This window comes from Lissotriton helveticus, chromosome 3_2, assembly GCF_964261635.1.
Source record: "Lissotriton helveticus chromosome 3_2, aLisHel1.1, whole genome shotgun sequence".
NCBI lineage: Eukaryota > Metazoa > Chordata > Amphibia > Caudata > Salamandridae > Lissotriton > Lissotriton helveticus.
In genome coordinates this window covers 416,804,469-416,831,643 of record NC_136062.1, presented here as the reverse complement: position 1 = coordinate 416,831,643, position 27,175 = coordinate 416,804,469, and the positions used below count along the sequence as shown (strand labels likewise).

The window sequence follows — 27,175 nt, the reverse complement described above, 5'->3', positions numbered from 1 at the left end:
CTTGGTCGAGCCATCCTAGGACCGAGGGCCCTCTCTCGGATATGTACAGTTTGCAGAAGGCTGACCGGTCTCTGAACTTAAAATCTAATGGCCTGAAACCTGCCATGGGAATGCGGTCCCCGTTGTACGTCACTGGGCGGATGTCCAACCTCTCCAGTTCTGGGCCTAATTGTGGTGCAAAACTCTCCTCCCACTCCGCTCTTTGGATGATGGTGTAGGGTGAGCCGGTGTCAGCCACGACCTTTATCTGTATTCCGCCAATCAGCATCTCCAGGACTGGTTTCATCGTTCTCTTGCCGTCCACGTTCAACACCTGGCCATCGACGCTTAGTGCTTGATCTTCTATGTAGATGATTGTGACGACGTCATCCTCTGCGCCCTCCTCTTGTTCTTCGTCGTCCTGTCCGACATACTTCACCATGCTCTACGAAGCCTTCCTCTGACACACCTTCTCATAGTGGCCCACTATACCGCAGTACAAACATTTGGCGCGGAATGCTGGGCACTTCCTGTCGTGCGCCTCGTGCGACCAGTTCCGCACCGATAGCATCGTTTCTTGCTACTTCCCGCTTGTTTCCCTGGAGGGCCTGGGTTGCCCTGCCATTTGCTGGGTCCTTTAGCCGCCGAACCCTTGTTCTTGTAGTCCCTGCGGGGCTCTTCCTCGCCAATTCTGTTCACCATGGCGCTGGGGGCTGTCTCTTTCCTCCTTTTGGCTGTGCCGTGCTCTGCCACGCTCTTTAGTGTGGTACCTGCGTTGGGGCTGCTGGTCGCTTCTCGGCCGCCTGCTCCTCCAAGTACCAGGTGTCTAGTGACTCTGTTCTTTGCTGCAGGCCCTCTAGCCACCAGTGGACGCTGTTTCCTCGGTGGGCTCGTCGCCATTGTAATGATGGTTCTTCCCCAAATGAGGACGCTGCAACGTTGGCTGGTTTACAGTAATTTATTAATTGTATGTGCCCTAAAAGCGCCGAGCCGCAGCTGCTCTCTGTCAGCTATTTTGCGCTGCCTTTTCCGGCGCTGCTCGCGCATCCCTCAAAATGGCCGCTGCACGTCACGTCTGTACGTGACGTGCATCAACTAGACAGCGCCGCTACACAATACATTGACGAAAAAAGTTATTTCAATTTTAGTGCACTTGTCTGAGTTCTAAAGTAGGGATGGCTTTGTCACTTATTTTATGCCACTTTTTTGCCATTTTATGCGATTTAATTATGCGATGTAACGGTAGCGTCCAAGACGTAACCTACCAAAACTAAAATGCAAAAAGGCATTTCCTCTTTTATACCAAGTATAAGGGGGAAAAAGGCAAGTCTTGGAGACTTTCTAAAAAAAAAAAAATGACCGTTTTTGTGTGCATGCTCAGTAATCTGAATGCATCGTGTACTGTCACACCTAAGTCACAATCAATGTTGCAGTGATTTAAAGCAATAATAGATCGCTTCTGCTTAAGTTTTCAAGAAGACACTTGAACCGAAGATTATGCATGCAGTGCAGCTCATTCTGACAGTGAAGTTGTGCAAAGCTGACAAGTGCTGGCCATGGCACAAGTTTGCTTGCATAAGAAGCGTCTGCTAAAAGCATTTGTGAGTTTTTCCCCCCATAAAACAAACAGTATTTTTACTGGGTCTTTTTAAGCATTACAAACCTCGAGAGCTTTTATATTAAACACAATAAAAAAGTCTGGATATATGAAGTCCTGCAATTTTACACGCACTAATAACAATATTATTGTGGAAGTTGCAGTAATGGAAAATTCACTGCAGGCAAAACCACGGGATTGAGTGTATCTGCAGCTGTTGCATTCTTCACAAATGTATGCATTTGTCAGCATTGCAACAACAATTTCTCTCGCACTCGTCTTGTTGCTTGGGTGCCATTATGCGCATCAAAAAGCATAACTTTATTTTGTTTTTGAATTTTTTTTTTCCTCTGCTCCCTAACTGAGTTTATCTTTCGAATTAAATACGAGATCATATATGTACAACAACATGCTCATTGCATTTCAAAGCCCACTGGGTTCTACCTCTAGAGATATAGTCATCTCTTCCTTTCATTATAAGTCCCTTTGTGCTGCTGCCGAAAAGAAGCAAAGTATGCAAACTATTTAATTCCAAATTACAGGCGCAAACAATAAATAGCAAATAGCGTCATTAACCTCCATCTGCCATCTGGCATGAAACCCCCTGGATCTTTGGTTTATAAACAATGAAGGGCTTTTCAAAAGACAGCTCAGGAGTTGAATGTTTTCCAAATATAATGCTGAATTAAACACTCTGGTGAGATTGTTGCCCACAAACGAGTATCCTCAAGGTGAATATCAATAAGTACTAGGGGGCTTATTTACAAGCCACTAGCGCCGCCGGTGCGTCACTTTTCACATGGTAAAAGGTGACGTAGAGGTGGCACAAGGAGCTTGTAAATAAGCCCCCTAAGTCTGGGTCTGGTGCCTTATGTTTTTTCATGTCATTCAGAGCACTTTCCACCTTTGGTACTAAGTCTGGGTCTGGTGCCTTATGTTTCTTCATGTTATTCAAAGCACTTTCCACCTTTGGTACTAAGTCTGGGTCTGGTGCCTTATGTTTCTTCTTGTTATTCAAAGCACTTTCCACCTTTGGTACTATGATGCCAGTTACACATAAACAAGGCCCGATGCGGGCACTCTCGTAGGCTGGCTCACTGCTGGCCGGGTCCATGGGATTGGCACAGTATAAAGTGCATAATGTTAGTGCTCCATACAGATGGACCCATATAGGTTTCTATAGTATTTACTGTCCCCTTCTCCACCCTTGATACCAGTTCCCATACTTTTCTGGTATTTTTATCATTAAAGGCCCCCCAGATAGTCAATTGGTGCAGCTATTTCTTGGTTTTCAAAAGACGTTTATACTCACACCTACACTGTTTAACTCAGTGCTTGCTGGCAACGCCACACTCCCCTCTTGGCCTTCAGCCATTATTGTGCCGATCCACAAGAAGGACGATCGGACTAGCCCATCTAATTATCACCCAATCTCCCTCCTGTACGCACTGGCATAACGAAAGTTGATGGCCCCCCCCCTACTAGGTACATGGAGGGATCCCCACTCCAGATTGAATCCAGAGCTCCCAGACATGACTATTGTGCTTAGGGGGCCCACTGCAGCTCGGGGCCCCCCCCGCACCGCGTGGGATGCGGGGGCCTGTATTACGTCACTGCCTGTATGGCGCTAGTAAATATTTTAGGGAGAGTCCTGGTCAACTGCCTCCACGGGTAGGTTGATGTTCATAACATCATGAAGAAAGTGTGAGCCGGTTTTAGTCCATGTATAGGGACCATTGACCAGGCTCTCTGACTATGTATGATCTCTTACAAATTTACGGTGGTTAGGAAGTCATCACTTTAGTTAATATTCGTAGACCTGGAAGCAGCTTTCAATTTAGTTGATAGAGAGAATCTGTGGAAATCCCTGGTAGATTTAGGTGCTGATATCTCCTTAGCAATGGCCATAAACACCAGTAACATAGCCAAAGCTAGGTACGGGTGGGGAGTGTACAAAAACCTTCTTGAATGAAAAGTGTGTCTGGCAAAGTTATGTGCTATCACCCCTTCTTTTTAGCCGCTGTTTAAATGATGTGGACTATTTGATAGAAGATCCTTTAGACATCCCCATCTTAGCCGCCCCACCTTTTCTATATGCCGGTCTGATGGCGCAAACAGAAAATATCACTCATAGGTGATGGATCCAGGTTCCATGTTCTAGATATATTCAAGAACCCTTTGCTGATGTCTCTTTTTGTCTGCTGGAAAGTGTGCAGGGGGAAAGAATCGTTAATCAATTTTACTCCTTGCTGCTCCAATGAACCATGACTTTGAAGAATGACAGACTCTCGATCTAAAGTTTAGTTAGTTTAATAGAAATCCACAAACAGCTGGACATACAAACACCTCAAGACGAGAGTGTAAAAATATATTCGAACAAATACAAAGCGAAACCTACGGGTGAATTAAAGACGGTACAGCAGACACAGAATAATTAATTCTAGAATCAGAACACAGAATATAACAGCTCCGATGTCTAAAGTCTCCTTGATTGGAGGTTCGTAGGAAAAAAGCATTAGTCAGTCCCTACACTATTGCTAATGTGACATCCCTACTTAACATACCCCAAGGCAAGTTCTGAAAAGGTGACAGCTCGTGAAGGCTTCCTAAGAAGACCATTCACGTTAAAAGGGTCAAGTAGCATAAAAGCTACAGAGCTCATTCTAAGATGCTCTCTTCTCTCAAGGCAAGGCAGAAGTCCCCGGACTCACTCCCTAACTCCAACACAAGAACTGGTGCAAGACTTCCCACAATGCTGTGCAACATCACCCCATCCAATCCACGCAAGACACCTCCTCATAGGTAACTTTTCATGCGGCAGTGTTGCTTCCAGGCCTTGGCTCGATGACCTTGATTTCCAGGCTCTCTGGTGAGAAAAAAACACCATCCCACATTATCAGCATCACTGTTCAATGTATCTTCTCCTCCCTAAGCCTAACTCCTAAAACAAAGACATTTTTTAACTGACAAAGATGCATTTCTCCAGCTGCAACGGAAAACGTGAGAAAGAGCTAGTTCTGCATACACATGAATTCTACTAGCAAACCTATCATGAGAGCAGCAGGTAGAAATACATGTTAGGCCTAAAGAATTTGGCCAATTTAAGAAACAACACGTAAATTCATAAAACATACGTATACATGATCATTGTTACTGAGCTCCTTTCAGTCAATGCGTTACTTAAGCATACACATTATAACATTCATTAGTCACATGTATAATTCTTCACATGAAGGTTTTTATCTCTATGTTATACTAAAGTATACCTATTGCTTCACCTTGCACATTATTACAATCCACGGTCTAATAGCACAAATGTTAACATAACAAAAGAGTATACGTGTGGTGTGCACTACCCATGATGGTACTGAGGCCCTCCTTCAGCTTTGAGTAGTAGCCTTCGGTAGAAGCTGTACCCTTGGAAACTGTCAAGCAGTTTGATTACTTGGGAATATGATTTTCAGAGAATTTAACTGGGGTAGTCAAATACAGGAAACATATTTAGTCCTGGGACAAACAACAGGTGCGGATTTAACATTCAGGCATAAGGCGGGTGCCTGAAGTATTAGTGTCATTTTGCTAATTTATAATATAACATAACATCTGTATTTGTAAAGCGCACGTTCACCCAGAGGTCTCTTGGCGCTGAATAACAGATAGACGCACTAGTCCACTGAGCCACCAGACCCAGCATTAAAGAGTGTAGCTCTGGGGGTAAGCGAATGTTCGATCACTCCAAGTAACTGAGAATCATTTTTTAAGAGCTCTGCTGGGGCTGGGACCAGGAAAACCCTCTATTGAAACTGTACGTTGACCTACATTTTACCCCAGTATTGGAAATTATAACCCTCAGGCCAATCCTTTATTGGGTTAGTTTGGTAAGAAACCCTAAGGCAGCAATATACCTGAAAACTCTTGACAAAGCTAGTGTCTGCAGGGGGTCACTTGGACATCCCATGCTCAGAATTGAGGTACTGGGTTTTTCAGAACCGGTACCGAACCGGTAACCCAGCGGTGTCAGGGTACACCCTAAGACCTCGAGTACTTTCCTGATTCAGACACAGAAACTCAGAGTCTTCTAGGTGAAGTCAAAGATCGAATTTATTGGCTGCAACCAAGTAACAGGGGTCATAGAAGTACAACAGCACGGTGTGTATATTCTCAGGAGACTGCTCAATCTTACAAAGCCAGGTTTCTCTTTTTATACAAAATATTATGCTTCAGGCAAACATTCTTAGATTTACAGTAGACCATTCACATATTTTCACTACAAAGAAAAAGCAGAGTCATGATGACAAGCCCACATTTCAGTTTGTCCGGCCCACAACAAATTACCCGGCAAGGCCCAACATTTTCATCAGATATCGGTGTACCCCCAATGAAAACGGGCACCTCCTCCTCATAAAACAAGAAATATGTAAAGAATCAGGGACAGGTGTGAGCAAGGTTAGGCAGGGTGTGTGTGCGATGAAAAGGTTTATGGCATGTTGTGTCTTGATGCTATCTCGCTCGGCCACTGGGAAAGAAACTGGCCGGGCAGGTTCGGCCTGGGGCAATGGTTTCAGCTTGCCCAGGTCAGAGAGAAGTCAATTAAGGTGTACGTGTCCTTTGGAATCGAATTTAGCTGTATTATAAGCCTATGTGAGGGCAATTCACAAAATGGCTGCTGTACACAAAATGGAAGCCAAGGGTTCAGGACGAAAATGACGATTTCAAGGTGAAATCGTCACTCGAATATGACGAAAATGCTTGTGCATAGTGAACTAGCCATTTTTGGTCTTTTGATACCAAAATCGTCATACTACGACAACGTTTATTACACGAGTCCAGAATTTTCAGAACCACAAACCCTCCTTTTGCCCTTACATAGGCAATTAACCTATCCTCAAGCTAATCTGAGTCCAGGTTTATATTCCTAAAGTCATTGAGATGTTGCTGTAACATCATCCTAGTACTTAGCTCTTCTCTTGATACAGGTTTCCTTACACATGATGTAGCACAGAGGCCACACAGTGCAGGAGCACACTGTATGCACAGACAGAACAGGAAAAGAATGGCTAAGACCATCCCAATGACCATCAGAATTTTCCATCCCCAGGAGGATATCAGTTCCCAGAACCATCCCATTACTGACCAATCTCCTTTATCCACATGAATAGATTCGGAAATCTTATGCAGTTTGGAGATGGCCTGGTATACTGTTGGAGCGTTATCTGGAATGAAAACACAGCAACTGGATTGGATCAATTTACATACCCCACCTCGGTCTCCAAGTATGACATCTAATGCGACCCTGTTCTGAAGGGTCATAAGACGGTCCGACTGGAGCTCAGCAGTCAAGTTACTAAGGGCACCGGCAGTTTCAACCTCGGTGGATTCCACCACCCTTGTCAATTACCTTATGTTCCTGCTGTTAACCATTGGTCCCCAGAACGGCAGAAAACCCTTTACGAAGTCCCCAAATTCTTGTCCTGCAGTGTCTTCTTTACTCAAGACACCTCTAACAATCCTTGTCTTGTGGTAGTCTGCCGCTGCTGTGTAGGTCGGAGGCAACAGGAACGAAACAAAACATGTGCCCGAAAAGTCTGGGGGCAACCATGTATAGGCTCTATCATGGCAGATGAAATAGGTACCCTTAGCTGCTAAAAACGAAGGGGAAGTCTGAGATGCAAAAACATATGTTTCAGTGCAGATACTCTTCCCTAACTGAGCTGTGGGATTCTTGCCAGTACCTTGCAGACACAGGTGACCCTGATGGGGTACAATCCAAATCGGGGAAGATCTCTTAGCTTGCTGTTTGTCACTCAGAGTAGCTCCATATCCGGTCACGTTCCATACTATGTATACTAGTGTCTCATCTCTAGGGATAGTCTCGTAGGAAATATCTTCCTTAATCATGTCTACTATACCCTTAACTAGAGCACTATTCTTAGGATTGTCTGTTACAGAACGTAGGGGGTAGACTTCATGTGCATGGATAAACATTGTTCTGTATGCCCACACAGAACCATTGTGGCTGAATGGCAGGACCAGATAGGGAATACCTTCATCTGTTGTGTGTGGCATAAGACCACACACCCAACAGTTAGTCGTATTCATTACTAGTTGGTGTTGGTGCAAAAGCTGAACAAAGGAGTTATTAATAAACTCTAATCTCCTAGCTGATTCGTGTTCAGGAAGGGGTTGAAAAGAGTGTGGGGAAACAGTAAAAGGAGGAGGTATGGGCGATGAAGTGGGTGCAAATGTCACTCGAAAGGAGAATAAAACATATCCTATTAAAAATATCATTACACTAAATAACATGAAAATGCATATTATCAAAAAGCTTTTCTTGGTCATCATTTTACATATTCTGCTTTTAAAGTTCGTTTCCTTGGCAGGTCTCTCCATCTCGAAAAACTCCATCCTCTCTAAATATGCTGCTCGCGATGGTTGGGTGTTCTATGCTAAGGAATGCTTCTGTCAGTCCAGGGCAACTCCCTTAGACCAACCAGAACTGTCGACCTAACGTCTTCAGCTGCACCCCAAAGACTTTGGGCAACCGCGACCCTACAGCGGAACCCGGATGGTGGTTCGAAAAACAAAAATAAAAAAGTCTCCCAGATGGGAGAGCTGCACTTTCAAAAATAGCAAAAAGGAAAATTTTATTTATTTGGCCATAGGTCTCGGCCTCAAATTATAACGTTTTCTCCCAGGCACTGTTTGGTCTTGGAAAAGGAGTTCAGGTTCTGTAGTGTCCAATCGAATTGACGGTGATACAGCTGGTTGCAAAATATTGTCACTTTCTTACTCAGTAATTGTTCCTTTTATACGTGCATCACTAAGGCAGAAAACGAGGCACAGTTTCAGTCTCTGAGTCGGCGACACCCTCCTGGACCTACCGGTCGTACAGCAGAGGCAAAGGCACCCTCTTGCAATATACACCGTGGATCCAGTGCTTCTTTCCTTCCACTCGAACAGCTGATCTTGTTGAAAGAAGGACGAGGTGTGGGCCGGTCCACCTGGGCTGGTCGTTCTTTGTTTCTTGAAAGTTCTTTACCAGCACCCAGGATCCAGGATCGATTTGGTGACCTGGAGCTTCAGAGGCTTGAGGCAGAGTGTTGTGGATCTGTTGGTATAAAACACGCAATTTAGCCGTCAATTCGTACAAATAGTCAAGCAAAACAGGGTGTTCAATTTCACTGAATTTGGTGGGCCTTGGCACTCCCCATATGTTGGCCGGGCGGCCAAAAACTATCTCGTAAGGACTAAGTCCCACTCGCGAATGCACAGTCATTCTGGTTGATAGGAGTGCTAAAGGGAGAGCGTCAGGCCATTTAAGACCAGAGCTCGCTTGAATTTTGGCCAATTTATGTTTCAACGTGCCATTGTAGCATTCTACTAGTCCAGCTGATTGGGGGTGATTTGCAGCGTGGAATTTCTGCTGGATGCCTAGCCCTTCACATGCTTTCTTCATCACACGACCCACAAATTCACTTCCATTGTCACTCCAGACAATTCTCGGCATTCCAAACCTAGGGAAGAACTCTTTCACAAGGGCTTTAGCTGTGGATAAGGCAGTGTTGTCTTTTAGGGGGTAGGCTTCCACCCATCTTGAAAAGGCACAAACAACAACAAGTATGTATTTTAACTTGTTGCATCTCTCCATGTGGATGAAATCTAGCTGCAAAACCTCGAACGGATACGTAGGAGGTGCAAAATGACCAGCTGGAGTTGGGGTTCCCCTACCAGGATTGTATTTCAGACACACCATGCAATTCTTGACAACATTCTCTGCACACTTAGGAATGCCAGCATTTTGCCATACTGGAGTCAACAACTTGCAAATCCCTTTCACACTGATATGAGCCATTCCATGAGCCATTGTAACCACTGCAAGCACATACGCATCGGGTAGCAACCATCTCTGATGCTCTGACAATTCAATCCAACAACCATTTGCATCTATTTTACCCGTACTTTCTCTCAACACACTCAATTCTTTCTCTGTAGCTTCAGCTTGAATAGACTTCACACTCTCTATCGTGTCTTCACACATTCCAACGTCACCAATCCATCTTGCAGGGCCTGCAACATACATTCGACTCATCACATTCCTTGCAGTTTCTTTTGCGATTTCGTCAGCAAATGCATTTCCACGACCAACATCATCAGTCACCTTCTTGTGTGCGCTACATTTCACAATCGCAACTTGCAACGGCAAAGTCAGTGACTCAAGAAGCTCATTCACCAACTGACCATGCTGAATCTTAGCTCCATGCGAAGTCAGGAACACACGTTCTTTCCACAATCGTCCAAAATTATGGGCCACACCAAATGCATACTGGCTGTCGGTATAGATAGTCACTTTCATTCCTTTCGACAACACACATACGGCCTGATTCATCAACGGGCCATTTTGCGAGCCCCTAATAGCGAATCATAGCGAATCGCTATTGTGGACTCGCAAAACGGTATTCATGTAGGAATCGCTAAATAAATAGCGATTCCTACACACTCCTTATTTGCGAGTAACAATTTGCTACTCGCAAATAAGGAATAACTCCCCATTCATTCCTATGGGCCAAAAGGCCCATAGGAATGAATGGGGAGTATCCCTTATTTGCGAGTAGCAATTTGCTACTCGCAAATAAGATAGCGATTTTAAGGGTGCCAGGGGTGTCCAAAGGACACCCTGTAGCACCCCTTAAATGCACATTTGAACAGGTGTTGCGCACACACATGTCCAAAGGACATGTGTGTGTGTAACATGCAAAAGAAAAAAATGCACTAAAGTGCTTTTTACACTATTTTCGCAATTTACCACCAAGTCAGACTTGGTGGTAAATTGCGACCAAATATTGCGATTTCGCAATTTCTAATTGGTTGATGAATTGCATTTAAGGAATCTCTATTAGAGATTCCTTAAATCCAATTCCTCCCAAATATGCGATTTCGGTAATAGCGATTTTTGCATTTGGGATGATGAATCCCAAATGCAAAAATCGCACTCGCAAAGGGCCAGATTCTCAGAATCTGGCCCTTTGCGAGCGCAAATCAGCTTGATGAATCAGGCTGATAGTCTTGTAAGTGCAATCAACTCTGCTGCTTGAGCAGAATTATGTGGGATACGTGTAGCTTCAACGATTGTATGCAAAGTCGTAACAGCATATGCCGCAGTCGTATCTCCATTCGGAAGCTTGAAGCATGAACCATCCACCCATAATGTACCATCACACTTTGCAAGGGGAGTATCCTGTAGGTCTATTCTCCCTTTTGTTTCTTCTTCTGATCTAAGAAAACAATGATGCTGTTCTGAATCATCTAATTCCTCTACAATCGGCAACAACGTAGCTGGGTTAAGTGTGTTGTATCTTTTTATATGCACATGGCTCGCTAACAATGTTAACTCGTAACCTGACAATCGAGCACTAGTTAAGTGCTGTGTCTTGGTTCTGTTTAACAACGTGTCCACTGCATATGGAACCATCACAATCAATGTGTTATTCATCACTAACCCAGCAGACTGTCGAATAGAAACAGCTGCTGCTGCTGGAGCTCTTAAACAACTCGGCAAAGCTTTAGCTACCGGGTCCAAAGTCGACGAAAAATACGCGCATGGACGCTGCTTGTCTCCAAACAACTGTATCAATACTGATAATGCACAACCTTCTTTCTCATGGACATACAATGTAAAGGGCTTACTGTAGTTGGGGGTACCCAACACAGGAGCCGAACATAATGCATTGCGCAATTTGGAAAAACTTTTCTGACACTCTTCAGACCATGGGACGGGATTCGGTGTATCTTTACAAGTTAATGCCACCAAAGGTTTGGCCAGCAAGGAAAAATTTGGTATCCATTGCCTGCAATATGATGTAATGCCCAAGAAAGCACGCACTTCTCGCTGTGTCCTTGGCACACTCAATTTCGCTATTGCCTGAATTCTTTCTGGGGTCAGTTTCCTTCCCTCCTTCGATAAGAGATGACCTATGTAGGTCATTTCTTGTCGACAATATTGCAATTTTGAGAGAGACACTTTGTGATGCAACTCACACAAATGACGCAACAAAGACAACGTGGCTTCTTTACAGATTTTCTCAGTATCTGCAGCAACAAGCAAATCATCAACATAATGAATGAGGGTAGCGCCATCAGGTAAAACAATCGTATCAAGCTGTGTTTTTAAAGCTTGACTATATATTGTTGGACTTTCACAGTAGCCCTGGGGAGCGTGTTTAAAGCGGAAGCTTCAGCCTCCTAAACTGAAGCCAAAAATATCCCTACTCTCCTCAGCAATCGGGATGCTGAAGAAAGCATTATTCAAGTCAATCACCGAAAACCAGGTGGCAGAAGCTGGAATCATAGTCAATAGGGCAGTAATGTCAGGAACAACTGGAAATTGTGGCACAACTATTTTATTCACCTCTCTAAGATCAATCACGAATCTGTAAACAGGTGGCTGGGAAGGGTCAGTTCGTTTCAAAACAGGCAGAACAGGACTATTGCAAACGTTGCCTCTTGTCTCTTCAATCACATCTTTTTCAATCAGATCATAAATGATCGTTAGCAAAGCTTTCGCACCTTCACTAGAAATTTTGTATTGGGGAATGCGTGGTATTTTAACATTGGCTTTCAATGTTACAACATATGGCGGTATCTCCAAAAGACCCACATCATTAGGACCAGTAGCCCAAAGAATATTAGGGAGAGATAACAATTCTGTTGGAAGTTTGTCCTTTGACAAATACATTGAAGAAATCACTTTCTTACCCAGTGTAAGTTGTACTCCTGAAGGAGAACAATACAAAGTTGCATACAATCTTTTTAAAAGGTCCAATCCCAACAAGTTTTCACCACAACCTGTTGTCAGAATAAGGGGTGCTTCGAATTTACAAGGACCAACAGAAAGAGATATAGGACTAGAAACTGGGTTTCTAACCGGGGCGCCAGAAAAACCTACTGATACATACGTTTCGCCAGACAAAGGTGCACCAGGGAGTTTAAAGTGCATAATAGAACTCTTTGTAGCACCAGTATCCAACAGAAAAGGCTCTGACACACCTGAGGTAATCACCTCAACATAAGGTCCACTCTGATCTACTGCAACTGAAACAACTCCCTCTCTTTGTCTATGGCTGTCCTAGCAATCATTACCTCCCATATGCTCATCCTCTGCCTAGTAATCATCAGCATAGTACTGAGCTGTCCTACCAGACGCGTTATTCTGCTGATCAAAACTATTCATTGAATTCTGAGGCGGAAAGGAACGCGTGTTCTGGGGGAAATTTCCACGTCCTCGACCTCTGGGAGCTTGTGAAATACCTCGACCTCTTACACTGGAAACACCATTCATGCGCTGTAATAAAGCAGGACAACTACTTTTAAAATGACCCTCCTCTTTACAATATGCACAGTGATTAGGACCTACAGGGACACGTGGTTGAGTATACTCGACTCTTTGCAAGTTCCTCTGAAACTGTTGAGGTTGCTGATAGTTATTCTGATAGTTACTCTGAGCACCACTATTTTGACCACCACGTGGCGGATACGCTTGCTGTAACAGAACCTTCGTTTTCAACTCTTTAGTTTTCTCTTCTGCTCTATCTTTATCATCTTTGTCTCTATTTTCGTAGTACTGTGCAGTAGTCAATATCTGTGCTGAAGAGGAAACTGCCCAAGAACTCTCAGAATCTTTTAACTTCTTACATAACTCGGGTAACAAATTATGCACAAATTTATCGACGAACAACCGTTGACCACCTTCTGTACTCATATCTTGACCACTGTGGTCGACAAACGTCTCTTCAAACCTGGTGAAGAAATCTGGTACCGTTTCATCTTTCTTCTGCTTACACGCAGACAATTTATCCCAATTCACACGCATCGCAGGCATTAAAGTTTTCATGTAATTAATTATCCTACCAGGGAGATCTGCTACTAAAGGCTCAGGTTTAGCACCACCAACTTGTCCGCCATCTGCAGCAGTAATATTGGCCCATGTGTCACCTAACTCTTGATCATGATCTGCATGATTAATCTTTCCCCATAAAGGCTGTGGAACAATATTCCCAAATAACATGTCTATATCCGCCAAATTCATGATGCATGAACCTGCGGTCTGGGACAATTCCTTGTAATACCCCGTAGGATTTTTGCGAGGATCAGGCATTGTCTGCTTAAGGGCCAATACTTCAGCTCGCTTCCAAGGAACATGTACCCACACACGCTGAAAATGTGCTGGTATGGCTGGGGGAACATTATTCAGACCAGCCTGCACTACTACCTTCCATACCGGAGGAACTTCTCTCATCGGATACTGTCTCACCTTCTTCTTAACAGAGGAATCAGACACAAACAATGACCGAGAAACACCCTCATTTCTCAACGACAACAACGTCTCAACTGCTTTCTTAACATCTGAACCCACATTTGCGCCTTTTCCAAACTCGAACCGTATATGACATAACTCAGGTGGATTGGGCTCCAAATCATTTTCCTCTAAATCCTCACTCAGGAAAGTACACATTTTCTCAAAAACGTATCTCTGTTTCAGTTCTTCCCACTGATGGAAGACGTCCATGACAGATTTTAGGTCATATTTTGTCGGGTCGGACACCCATCTATGTGCCAAATAATTCAACGTTTCCTTCTCCCTAGAATCAGGCAGTTGGCTACGCAACTGCTTACGCTCTGTGTCAGGAGTTACACTTGTTGCACCAAAGAGAGGATATAGGAGGCTAGTAACAGTGCAAGCCACTCTCTGTCGGACAGAAGGAGTAGTCGATGAAAAGACAAGCGGAAAAGCAGGGTGAGGCAAGGCAGATGTAGAGGCAGTGTCAGAAGGAATACCAGAAGTGAGAGTCGATATAGTAGTCAAAGTTGTAGGAAGTAAAGGCAGAGCAGATGTCAAAGGTGGTGGCCCTTGAGGAGGCTGCACCGGAAGAGTAGGGGCCAACTGAAAATCAGCTGGTGGCTGTGGAGGAGCAGGAGGCAATACGACTAAAGGTTGTGCAGCTAAAGGCTGCGGAGGTGCCGTAGCATTCTGCGCACAAGGGGGTGGCGAACTCAACAAATGTGACATTAGGGGGTCTTTCTCAAGGTCTTTTGCTGCATCTTGCTGAAGAGGCGGCAACACTGGATAACATTTATCTATTACCATTTTACGTTGCCTGTGCAACTGCTCACTCATCTGTTCCTCTTCGTTATCTTTAAACTGCATAGCAGCTTGCATTATCGAAATACCCCTTTCTCTCTTATTTTTCTTTGCTAATTTAATTTCCTTCTGTTTGGCTTCCTTACGCCATAGGCGGAAAGAGTCAAACATCGCCGTCCGGGCTTTCTTCTTAAAAAGAGTATCTTCTAGATTATCTAGGATTTCCGTGTCAAAGCTACCATATTGGGGCCATTTTAAACACCATCTTTTCTGGTGTATCGGATCCATACTTCATTATATGTGATGGGGCCTACTCCATGTTTCACATACGATTCATAAGTTGGAGTTCCAATCGGAGGAACCGGACACAAGTCCTCCAATCGGGAATCCCTATTACAACCAAGACAAAACAAATTTCTAAGTCTGCTAAGACCAGGCATCTTCGCTCTCTAGTCTAGCTTCAAACTTCAAAGGATTATCGATTACGATATTCTCGTGAATACACGAGTCCTTCGGCTTTGGTACTTGCAAGTTCCAAATCACAGATCCCGAAGGGATACAAACTAAGAACCAACTAAGGACTGGGAGACGCTCCACTTATACTTAACTGAGATATCGATGACGTCACCAGAAGACTCGTCTATCGTTTCACTCTACCAAACATCAAGGGTCCAAATCAGGGCGATAGCCAGGGCAGCAGTCCTTCGTAGCCGTCGGGAAGCGGGGAGCCTCGAAGCAAAGACTTTCGGACCACGTCGACATGCAGGGGTCGATGTAGTGGCGGCCTTCCTCCAGAATTTTCACACGAAGCTCCTCACGAACCTCTGGCTTGGACCGGTACCGTTGGTATCGCCCCACGTTGGGTGCCAGCTGAGGTACTGGGTTTTTCAGAACCGGTACCGAACCGGTAACCCAACGGTGTCAGGGTACACCCTAAGACCTCGAGTACTTTCCTGATTCAGACACAGAAACTCAGAGTCTTCTAGGTGAAGTCAGAGATCGAATTTATTGGCTGCAACTAAGTAACAGGCGTCCTAGAAGTACAACAGCACGGTGTGTATATTCTCAGGAGACTGCTCAATCTAACAAAGCCAGGCTTCTCTTTTTATACAAAATATTATGCTTCAGGCAAACATTCTTAGATTTACAGTAGACCATTCACATATTTTCACTACAAAGAAAAAGCAGAGTCATGATGACAAGCCCACATTTCAGTTTGTCCGGCCCACAAGAAATTACCCGGCAAGGCCCAACATTTTCATCATAAAACAAGACATATGTAAAGAATCAGGGACAGGTGTTGTCGAAAGGTAGGGCCAAATTCGACCAAGAACCCTTCAGTATTTGCCTGGTGTTAGCCGCCTCTCATACCATTCGAGGTTACCAAACAAAGAGGCAGGCGCTGGAGACGGAGCAGAACACGTCAAATCAGACAACAGGGTATCTTCTCGAGGTGCTCTAAACGCATCCTTGAGGCCTGGCCTCTTATACACAGGTTTATTGCTTTATTACAAGAAACACATTCTTGTCAATACTTTGATGTACGGAAAGGCATCCTCGGAATCTCCGCCCCAAACCCGTTCCCACACATATTTACAGTAAAAGTCCCCTCCCCGATCTCAGTAGGTGATGACTATCGCGCAGCTGGATATCCCGCCGGCTCCCGGAATGCGTGCGGCTGATCGGATCTCATGGGGTGGGGGCTTTTATCAGTCATAGATTCTTTGAAGAGGGACAGCTTTCTACTGTAAGGGGCAATAAACTGTATCCGCAGGGCTAGGTGATGGCCTGGGATCGGGCGGGACAATCGGGCACAGAGGAAGGGGTTCATCAAAGGATGCGTGATCATTAAAGGGACGGAGGGAGGTGTTAGTCGGGTACGGGATGTGGTTCCGAGGCAGGGCCGCGCTGAAGGGGTGGTTTATGGCCCAAGCATGTGAGAACGTGGGCTGTCAATGCGTGGGGGATGCTGGCGGGGTCAGAGAGGGAGAGAGAGAGACGCGCTGGCTATCGGTAGTGGGCAGAGAGGCCATGGCGTTCAAAATGGCTGATACTTACGCGCACATTAGAGCTAAAAGGGGCAAGATGGCGCCGATAATGTTTACGTCGCAATCTAGATTTTAACAGTGTGAGCAAGGTTAGGCAGGGTGTGTGTGCAATGAAAAGGTTTATGGCATGTTGTGCCTTGATGCTATCTCGCTCGGCCACTGGGAAAGAAACTGGCCGGGCAGGTTCGGCCTGGGGCAATGGTTTCAGCTTGCCCAGGTCAGAGAGAAGTCAATTAAGGTGTACGTGTCCTTTGGAAACAAATTTACCTTTATTATAAGCCTATGTGAGGGCAACTCACAAAATGGCTGCTGTACACAAAATGGAAGCCAAGGGTTCAGGACGAAAATGACGATTTCAAGGTGAAATCGTCACTCGAATATTACGAAAATGCTTGTGCATAGTGTACTAGCCATTTTCGGTCTTTTGATAACAAAATCGTCATACTACGACAAAGTTTATTACACGAGTCCTGAATTTTCAGAACCACAGAATATTCTAAATGAGCTGCAGACACCAGCCGAGTCAGGCAGGATACTACAGATTTGATTAAAGATCAGTATCAGAAATACATGCAGATAAAAAAACACTTGGTGCTGTGGCCAGGTTTTATCACGTGCAAAATATTCAAGTAACGCTTATGGCCCCCCTTACACTGAATATCTGGATGTGTTTTATCCCGAACTGAAGCGAACTCAGAGGCAGATTTACAAGCCCCTTGCGCCACTTTTGCGTCACTTTGCCCATGTTAACAATGACGCAAAAGGGGCTTAAGGGCCTTGTAAATAAGCCCCTCTGTATGTAAAGTACAGGCTGAGCAGGTATTATCTCACTGGCATCCATATGCTCGCTGTTGGATTTGACCACTGTGACCGTAGCTTTGGAGGAATAGATAACTTAAACCACTTTATTTTGTTTTGTAACAATCATGGTTCTGAACAGCCGTGATGGCTTTTCCACCTTTTTAAACACTACGGGGTTAGATGTGTTTAATCAGCCATGGCGCTGTGCAAAAAACCAGATGCCACATATGTGGGAAATTCTGTAGCGTCATTTCTATGGGTTATGTGGCCTTGCCAGAGAAAGCTGCCTACTACGCTAGGCATCAGCTTAACCAGATAACCCATGCTGATTTGTGAAATTTCCATCACGTATTGTGTTGACAGCCCTTGTTCAAACTCCACGCCTCCCCAACACTCCCCTGTAATTTTACATACTCTGTGAATTGGTTGATTGTTTTTATTGCGATGGAATGCAGGAGCATATTATCAACAACTAGCGATATTTATCGCTAAAAATGCTTAGCGACATTTTTTTTATCGCCGTGCATCGACGGATTTTATCTCAGAGATAATGTTCTATTAGCAACGTTTTTCTCCGATGCGATAAAATATCCGGCGATAGCGGCGAAATGCCTGAATATCTCTGGGAATCCAGCGATATTCAGGCATTAATGCCAATAGGGTCTTAACCTGAATATCCAACTCCCATTGGATATACACGTTAAGAAGTGGTATGAGCAGGCGTTAGTTTTCAGCGATATTCGCGCTTAGCGTGAATTTTCTCATCGCTAAGCCTGCGTTGATAATAGGCAATAGCGATGTTAGCGACTGCTTTCAGTCGCTAACAGGTTGGGTATGCCCACTTTGCATGTCATTAGCGATAAATATCGCTGACATGCAAAGTGGGCCCCAAACCGCTCATTATCACCTAAAAGCTGTCGCTTACTGATGTTAGCGACAGCTTGCTAATAGGGCGATGAAATTATCTCCGCTTTGCGGCCGAAAACGGCCGTAAAAGCGGCGATAATTTCATATCATATGCCTTGGTAATATGCCCCATAGCTCCTAAATGTTCTTACGCTATTTCGTTGAGAGTAATGTATGCGTTTCTTAGATAGTAAGCCTCCGATTGAATTTCACACTTTTTAACGTCTCCTTACACTTTTATATATTTGATGTATTTGTTGACTGATTTTTGCCGAAATGGAACGTAGTATCTAAACATCATTTGGCTGCTCAGCGGATTGATCTGTATACGTTTTTTAGATGTATGTTTTGTACGTTCAGTGTTTTTGAACCAGTTTTCATCACTGAAAGGCTGACAGCTAAAACGGTGAATAAATAAAAATATCAACAAAAGAAAAATATCATAATGTTATGCACAAAGGAGGGTGAGGACTTTTTATCACAGGTAGCGTTGACAAGCTGTCTGGGGCACCAGTTTTTACGCTTTACAAATTCCCCTCATTCAGTCATTTGTCACTAACCACTACAAGATACCTACTTTGTCCCACAATTTCTTTCCTATCATGTATTAGATACCCACTTAGAGCTCAATTCCCTACACTGATGCCTGATTTTCTAAGAGCCCTTTACCTCAATAAATTATGACAACTTTTTTATCTTGTTTGCATTCCCAATGATTCAGTTCACTTATATTCTGAATACATTAGTACAGTAAAAGAACATTAATTCACCAGACCTTTCAATGCTTACACCTCCTTCAATGCACTCTTGGCATTCACAGTCTTATTGGCTTTCAGTGGCTTTGAAGTCCTTTCATCAGGAATACATTTAAATTAGTGTCTGTTCATTCATTCATGATTTTAGGATGCATGTTTGTAAACTCTTTGGGGCATATATACAAGTACCTATCACCACAGGAATGTCACTTTTTGTGAAGTTCCCGTGGCGATATGAGCCTTGCCTTATGTGCAAGGCAGCATTAAACCACTTAACGTGGCTTAATGCTGCCTTGTACATAAGGCAACCTTTCACGTTATGTTTAGCATTAAAGGGGCGTGCATTGGGTGTTGTGTTGTGCGTCCCACCACAACACCCATTGTATTTGACGCTGCCCCCTATGTACAACGGTGACATACATAGGAGGCAGTGCCAAAATTAAGACCGGGAAAACCCAGGTCTTAAGGTGGCGAAACGAGGAGAAATGCACTATTTCTCCCCGTTTTTTCTTTTTACATGTATGCCGTCTTGTGCAGCACACATGGAAAAAGCAAAATGCCATGGTTTGTTTTGGAAGGTGTCCCTTCCTGTACATAAACAAACCTTTTAAAAGGCACTACATGGTATTGGCCCAGACTTCTTGAAACAGCAAATGCAGTGGTACATTCCCAGATGAAACTTTGCTCTGGAGGAGCTAAGTTGTCGATAGTGCCACCCATCAAAAAGTCCTCATAGGGGAGAGAAGCTTTACGGTGTGCACAGCTAAGGCCTGGATTGATCTTCCCCCTTCTCTGAGAAAGGCCCCTGCCCTCCTTACTTTTCGGAGAGGAATGAAAATGTGTCTCTTTACACTTTAACCCTGTCTCCTATCTTAACCCCTTTGCTGCGGGGGTTATTCCCCTGCAGCGCTGGGTGGGAGGGGGGCGCGCACAGCGCCTGCGCGCTCATGACGAGCTCAGCTCGTCATGAGGCACTGCGCTCCTGTGCTCATGACGAGCTCAGCTCGTCACAGGTGCATTACCTGCCGTGGAACGCTCGCACAGCAGGGGAATTCTCCCCGCATGCGAGCGTTCCACGGTTCATGACGAGCTGAGCTCGTCATGAGCACCAGAGCGCCGTGGCTCATGACGAGCTCAGCTCGTCATGAGCATGGGAGGGGTTAATTTCCCAGAGAATTAGTAGTCAGTGCCAGGACACCCTCGGGTAAATGCCGCGCCTTAGAAATAGCCATAACATAACATAAAAATGCCATTTTGTAACTTTCATGTGCGCTGCATGTAGCAGCATACATGAAAGTAACAAAATGGCATTTTAGGATTGTTTATGTGCAGGAAGGGACACCTACCTACACATAACCAATTATCCCCTGCACACAGACACCCTGGCGCTCTGGTGCAAGGTTGCCTGCGTTGGCGGTTATTTGTGAAACTGAGTGCCATCACAGTGGGAAATGCAAGTCTGCACCACATGCTTGTAAATATGGTGCAGCCTTGCATTTCCGAAGTGGCGGAGTGTGTCAAGAAGCCCAGGAGGCTAACGACATGCTCCGTCACTTCGTCGTACATATGGCCCTTTACGCTGTTCATTTCCCATGCTTTTTAGGTCTCGCCTATCAGACAGTGCACACTGTCTAATTGAGGGATTGACAGGACTTAAAAGGAACTGAAAGCCTGCCCATTGCATATCAATGTTTGGTATTATTATCGCTCTCATTTTCTAGCATCTTATTTGAGGGCTAAGGGCTTGCCTTGTCCATAATGTGTTTGCTTCTCACTCACAGCATAACCTCTACACTATGCTTTTGCCTGGCTGATGTGTATTCTTACAGTGTTCACTTTTAGAAAATTATTTTTTATTCAGCACTCATAATGGGAATGAATGGAGGGATTTCTAGAGTGCACATATACTCCAAGGAGTGTCCCGGTGCTAAGTGGAAGTTAAGAGGACACGGAAACCGAATTGGAGAGTAAAAAAAACAGGTCTGAGTGGTTTTTTAAAAGGCAGTTCATTATAAAAGTGGTGTAATTCAGCAGGCAGGCTAATCTAGGCTTGAGGGCTCAGTCAGGAGAGGGATCTACTTCTAGTTTTTGCTCACCTTAACTTTAACAAAATAGCCATTGGAAGAGTGCAAACATCTGAGAGGAAAGTAGTGTTGAATCCTTGAGGACAGGTATTTCGGTCCAGACTGGTTCAAAGCTCTGTGTCTGTGGACCAAGATCTTAAATAGGATCATTTTATACATAGGGTACCAATAGAGGTTCTTCAGGTTAGAAGAGATAGACGCTAGTCTCGGTAGTTTGCGAACCAGACGGCCCACTGCGTTCTGGACGATTTGTAGTATGTGCAGCTGGTATTGTTAAAGACTCGCAAAAATGGAATTGCCAAAGTGCAGTCTGAATACAATCAAGGCCAAATAACTGTTATCCCCACAGGCAAGTAGATAATCTGCAGGACATTTTTGCTGTCCGCATCAAACCCAAACCCGTGCCAACTATGGTGTTAATTCGATTTCGTAGAGTAAGCTGTGTGTCAAACTTTACTCTCCATCTTTTCATTGCTACTTCTTGAACCTTGGGTAGGGAACCCTATCCGGCAAATAAGCTTGCAGGTTAAGAGTGAAATTATGTCCAAAGCTAAGAACCTCTGTCTTGTCAGTATTGCATTTGAGCTGATTAGTTTCCATCCCCTGGAATATTGCTGATAAGAAGGTTTTAATGGCATCTTGAGCAATTGGCTCATCTTTCCTCAAAGAAAACAATAGCTGAGTGTCGTCAGTGTAGGAGATTATCTTGGCCGCAAAAGACTCAACCGATGCCGCCAAGGGCATCATGCAGATGTTGAGCATATTTGGGCACTCGCACCGAGACACTGTTCTTACCTGCCAAAATAGGTGCAACCAGACCGATTGGTATTTATCTCCAAGGAAGTATTTCATCCACTTCAGTGCAATGCCACTTTTGCCTATGTCATGTAGAACCGTATCAAAAGAGGAAAAAAGGTCCAACTGCAGCAGGACTGCTTTTCCACCCACATCTAAAGTGCATTTGATCACTTCAGAAACTACCAGGAGTGCAGCTTCTGTGCTAAATCTAGGTCTAAACCTGACTGACTTGGGTAGAGGAGCCTGTTGGACTCTATGTACTTGGATAATTACCGATTCACATACTTCACCACAATTTAAGATGAGGCATGCCACAGGGAGTAGGTCTATAGATACTAGGGATATATGGGTGTTTATTGAATTTTGTTTGCAGAGGCAAAATCTTGGCCTTTTTCCAGTTAAAGGGGACTAAATTCCAGATGACTGAGACTACAACACCGATTAATAGCATCCACTTTCTTTGCTAGAACAGAAGGAAGGCAGAGGTCGGCGGGTGAACCTGATTTTGAGATTTAAAATAGAAAGTCTTGGATCCTATATCTAGAACGGATCAATAGTGTAGGGTAAACAGGTTATTTCGTCAGGAGTTTATGTGTGGGAGTGCATACGTGTTTTCTAGATTTCACCCAAATGTGCTTCCCCCACCAGATACTCGCTCCCACTTTGTATTGGACTCATCCTCATATTCTGCTTTCTCTTGTGTGGTTCTCCATTACCCCCATGCTGCATGTTGCTCTCCCCTTCATGTGCTACTTTTTCACTCCTACCTCCACACAGCATTATTTATATTTCCCCTCCAACCTTTGCTACCCCCACCGCTCTGTTTCTCTCTCATCCAGCGTAGCCGTTTCCTTTTTTTAAACATTTTTTATCATAGCCTAGCAGCTGTCATTTGCTGCTGGGCACTCTAATACAAAAAAAAGTGCTTTCACACACCTAAAATTACTTTTTTAATTACTTACCAATCTAAGTGTGTCTGCAACTTAAAGTGGTAAATAAAAAAATGAACTATTCTTTAGCAGCACATCTACACGCCTTCAGGATGACAGCGGCCTTATCATTGCTATCATTGTATCTTTGATTTCTTTCTTTTTTTGCTGAGCCCTCTTGTTAGACCTGTCGGCCTTAGGATGTTCTTCCCCCCAAAAATGTTTTCTTCCTCCTCCATTTTCTGCTAATTTTTTCTGGGTTTAGGATTCTGCCAACTTTACCTTTGCTAACCAGTGCCTGTGCTCCTTTCTTAGACTCCTTGACTTAAGGAAGGCTAAGGTAGCCTAAGGTAGGAGTACATGACTGGTAAGCAAAGGTAAAGTGGGCAGAATCCTAAGACCAGCAAAGTGGTACTGCATGTGCCAGGGCCTGAAAATTAAATGCTACTTGTGGGCCTGCTGCACTGATTTTGCTGGCCACTTTAATAGCCCTATACACATGTCTCAGGCTGGCCATTGCAGCGTATGTGTGTGCAGTTTTAAACTGCCATTTCGACCTGGCAAAATAAAGATTTTGCGAGGTTGAAACCATTTTTTAAATACATATAGGGCACTCTGAGGGTAGGCCCAAAGTATCCCAGAAAACAGGGTAAAATGTATTTGAAAAGTAGGCATGGGCTTTAAGTTTTCCATGTCCTGGTAGTGAAAAACCCTTAAATTAGTTTTTCACTACTACAAGACCTATCTCTCCTAGAGGATAACATTGCAGTTACCCTATAACATTTAAGAAGTGTAATTTCCACATGGAAATAGATAAAAAGTTCATGTTTGGCGTCTTTGGAGTCCTAATTTAAAATCCTAACTTATGGTAATGTCGAGTTTCAAATTACGATTCTTAAAATGCCACTTATAAAATAGTTGCATTTTTCTTGGCTTAGCCATTTGGTGCCTGCAGCCTGTCTCTGGCCACATGAATGGATGTAGGTAGACGTTGGGTTTTGTGTATTTCTCATATACAGCCACACACAATGGGAGCTTAGATGTAACTGAATGGGCCATCACTGGCAGGAGGGCAGGGCAGAGCTGGGACCAACTTCACTTATACTTTGATAGGCTGTATCCTGTCTCCACACAAAGGGCTACATACGCCCTATGGTTAGTCTGGAGCCAGGGAAAGGAGGACAGTGCATCTGTGCAATTCAGAGGCATGCCTCTAGTAGTTTCACCGTATTTCAAAGGCGCAGTTATGTAGAAAAGAAGGACCCCACCACTGCAGGACATTTCTGAACCTGAGGAAACTCTGGGAGTGCTCAGGAAGGAGTGTTGTTCTGCTGAAAGGACTGTCACTGTGTTGGAATGCTACTCTGAAGGAGCTACTGCCTTGCTATGCTGAACTGCTGTCTGCGGTCCTCTTGCCTGGAAAGGAGAACTGGACCTGCAGCTCTATCTTGATTCCAGGATCCCAGAATGACTCTAAGAGCTAATCTGCTGATCCTCAGGGACATAAACATCTCTGTAACAGCTCCTGGATCTATCTTTTGCAAGTTCTTGACCCTCAACGGTGGCCCCTCCAATCCTGGACTCTTAGTTTGTATCCCAAGCACTTGAGTTCAAGCTTTTGGGTTCTTTGTGACTGTAACTGCACTGCACGCACTGCAAATCAGCAAAAGCAGCAGCATTGACAACCCGTGGGGAACCACCAACACGTAGCTCCAGTCTACCCGTACTCAACATCCGGCCTGCAGTTCGCACCACCCGAGACGCTCTCCTTGCGCCTCACAACCCTCTTCAAAATGAACTGGACTGTAGGCACAAAACTTGAGAAGGTAATCCTTCAGTGGGAGTAATCTGGGACTGTATCCAACCTACGCTCCATTGCGATCGGCTTGAACCTTTGACTTTAACCCGGTCCAGTGCAACCTGATAGCCGCGGTTGGTGCTCTAGGCTTTTAAGGGCTATTTTACAGGTTTTTCTTTAAAAATTCATAACTCTGGTTTGTCGTTTTGGTATCAAACAATTTATTATAATTTACTCTATTTTTCTAAATTGGTTTGGGTTTTTCTTGTGTTGTGCTTTTACTTTATTACTGTTTGTGTGTTGCATAAATACTTTGAACATTGGCCCTTAGTTAAGCCGGACTGCTTTTTATGCCAAGCTAAACAGGGTTAGCGCAGGTAAATTTAGTAACTTTTGTGTTTCACCCTGCAAAGTGTGTGGTTGTTGCCAGGCCAGGACTCACACCTCAGTCAACCAACAGCCCCATTGTCTCGCATGACATAATTTGCCCTTAATTGCCACATAATTTAGTCAACTGTGCTGCGTAGTTTAAACATCCTTTCCCACATAATTTTAGTGGTGCTGACTGTAGGAAATTAGATTTTTGTAATTTTCCGAACTTAGATTTTTTTGCTTTTATCAAACGTGATTTACTAAACAATTTTGACTTTAGGTACTGGGAAACCACTAAGCATTTTGACCTCTAAACATTCAATCAATCAATCAAACAATCAGGGTTCTTGTAGAGCGCAGCTAATCACCCATTAGGCTCTGGGGGTGGATCCTGCTGTTCAGTCGTAGAGTCAGTTCAGTCGATGAGCCAGGTCTTGGGGTCCGACCTGAATGGAGGCAGTGAGGATGATTGCATGACATCTAGAGGGAGAGAGTTCCAGGTCTTTGCCACGAGGTAGGCGAAGGATCTTCCTCAGGCTGTGGCCTTGCGGATACGTGCCATCGTGGCCAGTGCTAGGTTGGCGGAGTTGAGGTGTCTGGTAGGAGTATAGAAAGAGAGGCGGTAGTTGTGGTATACAGGTCCGATGTTGTGGAGTGCCTTGTAAGCATGAGTAAGGATCCTGAAGGTGTCTCTTTTGTTGATCAGGAGCCAGTGGGGTTTTAACAGGTGATCTGCGAAGTGGCTGTGATGGGGAATCTCCAGGATAAGTCTTGCGGTGGCATTCAAGATTCTTTTGTAAACTGGGTAACCCGCACACTCCTCTTTTTTCTCTTATATTCACTCTCTTTTTGCCAATTATTCTCTTTCGATTATGGTGCTGTCTTTAAAAACAAACTGGCTCCTGTCAGTTATAACATAATATACAAGACAAACAAAACCGGTTTGTTAAAGACGCACTGTACACTTGCCCCTCAGGTGCTTAACTGATATCTCATTCCAAAGTAACCATACTCATTATATGTCTCTATCATCATTATTAACCGCTACCGCGTTTTCCCGCTGTGCGCTGATTTTTTAAAAACGGTTGGTTTGTGACAAAGCCAGCTCGTCATCCGCGTAGCGCAGGTAACGCCCATGACGAGCTGGCTTTGTCATCCGCATCGAAGGGGTTAACATATAAGAAACTTACACGACAAAAACAAACAGTATAAAACAGTCTCTTATAGGTTCTTCTTATTCTCTTCTCTATTCTTTTTTTCAATTCTTGTTGCTGAATATCTTCAGTATCATTCTTGGTTCATTACTTCATGAATCCTTCATATTTACACTTCCTTCCCAATGCATTTCGGTAAAATGTACCTTAATCAGGGGAATGCTGCAGTAATACATAATAAACAGTGTGTGTCTATCTTCCTCTAACTTTATAGGGATATCTCCATTCCAGAGACACCAACCTCGTGTTTTTAACCATATCATCGTGGTTGTTAAAAGTGAATCAACAAATCTTAGCCACCTCCCTAATCGTGCTCTCTAAATATTATGTACCAATGTGTCTGATACCACTGTGTTCCTCAAAACCATAACCATGCCTCACTGACCTGTGTAAAATGTTTAAAAATTGCCTGTAACAACGGACGTCAAAATCAAAACCACTATAAGGTTCCTCTCTCTCTTTGAATTACCAAATGTACTCTCATAAATACATCAAAAAAGCTCTGTCTACCTTAGTCGTTGTCAGGAACATATATTCTTTCTCTATTTCATAACGCTGCTCTTGTCTCACAAAACGTCGTAACTAGCATCCGCTGTAAAAAAAAAAACACATTACTGTTACTTCACTCGTTCTCGCTGACCTTTACAATTGCTCATTTTGCAAGTACCCACTTTGCCTCCATACCTTTGGTTTTCAATATTCACGTTCCAAACGCTGACTCGCAAAGCTGCTCCTGCCGGTGATCGCACTCGACTTGCC

General features: G+C 44.1%; 1 long non-coding RNA gene across 1 annotated transcript; it reads right to left on the bottom strand.

The window, feature by feature from the left end:
* Window positions 1-3,913: 3,913 nt before the first annotated feature.
* LOC144826344 (uncharacterized) lies at window positions 3,914-27,175 on the bottom strand. The gene is made up of 3 exons (XR_013609797.1): window positions 27,101-27,175; window positions 26,927-27,008; window positions 3,914-4,442 (listed from the first exon to the last, which is right to left on the bottom strand). It is a non-coding gene; the product is annotated as an uncharacterized LOC144826344 (long non-coding RNA).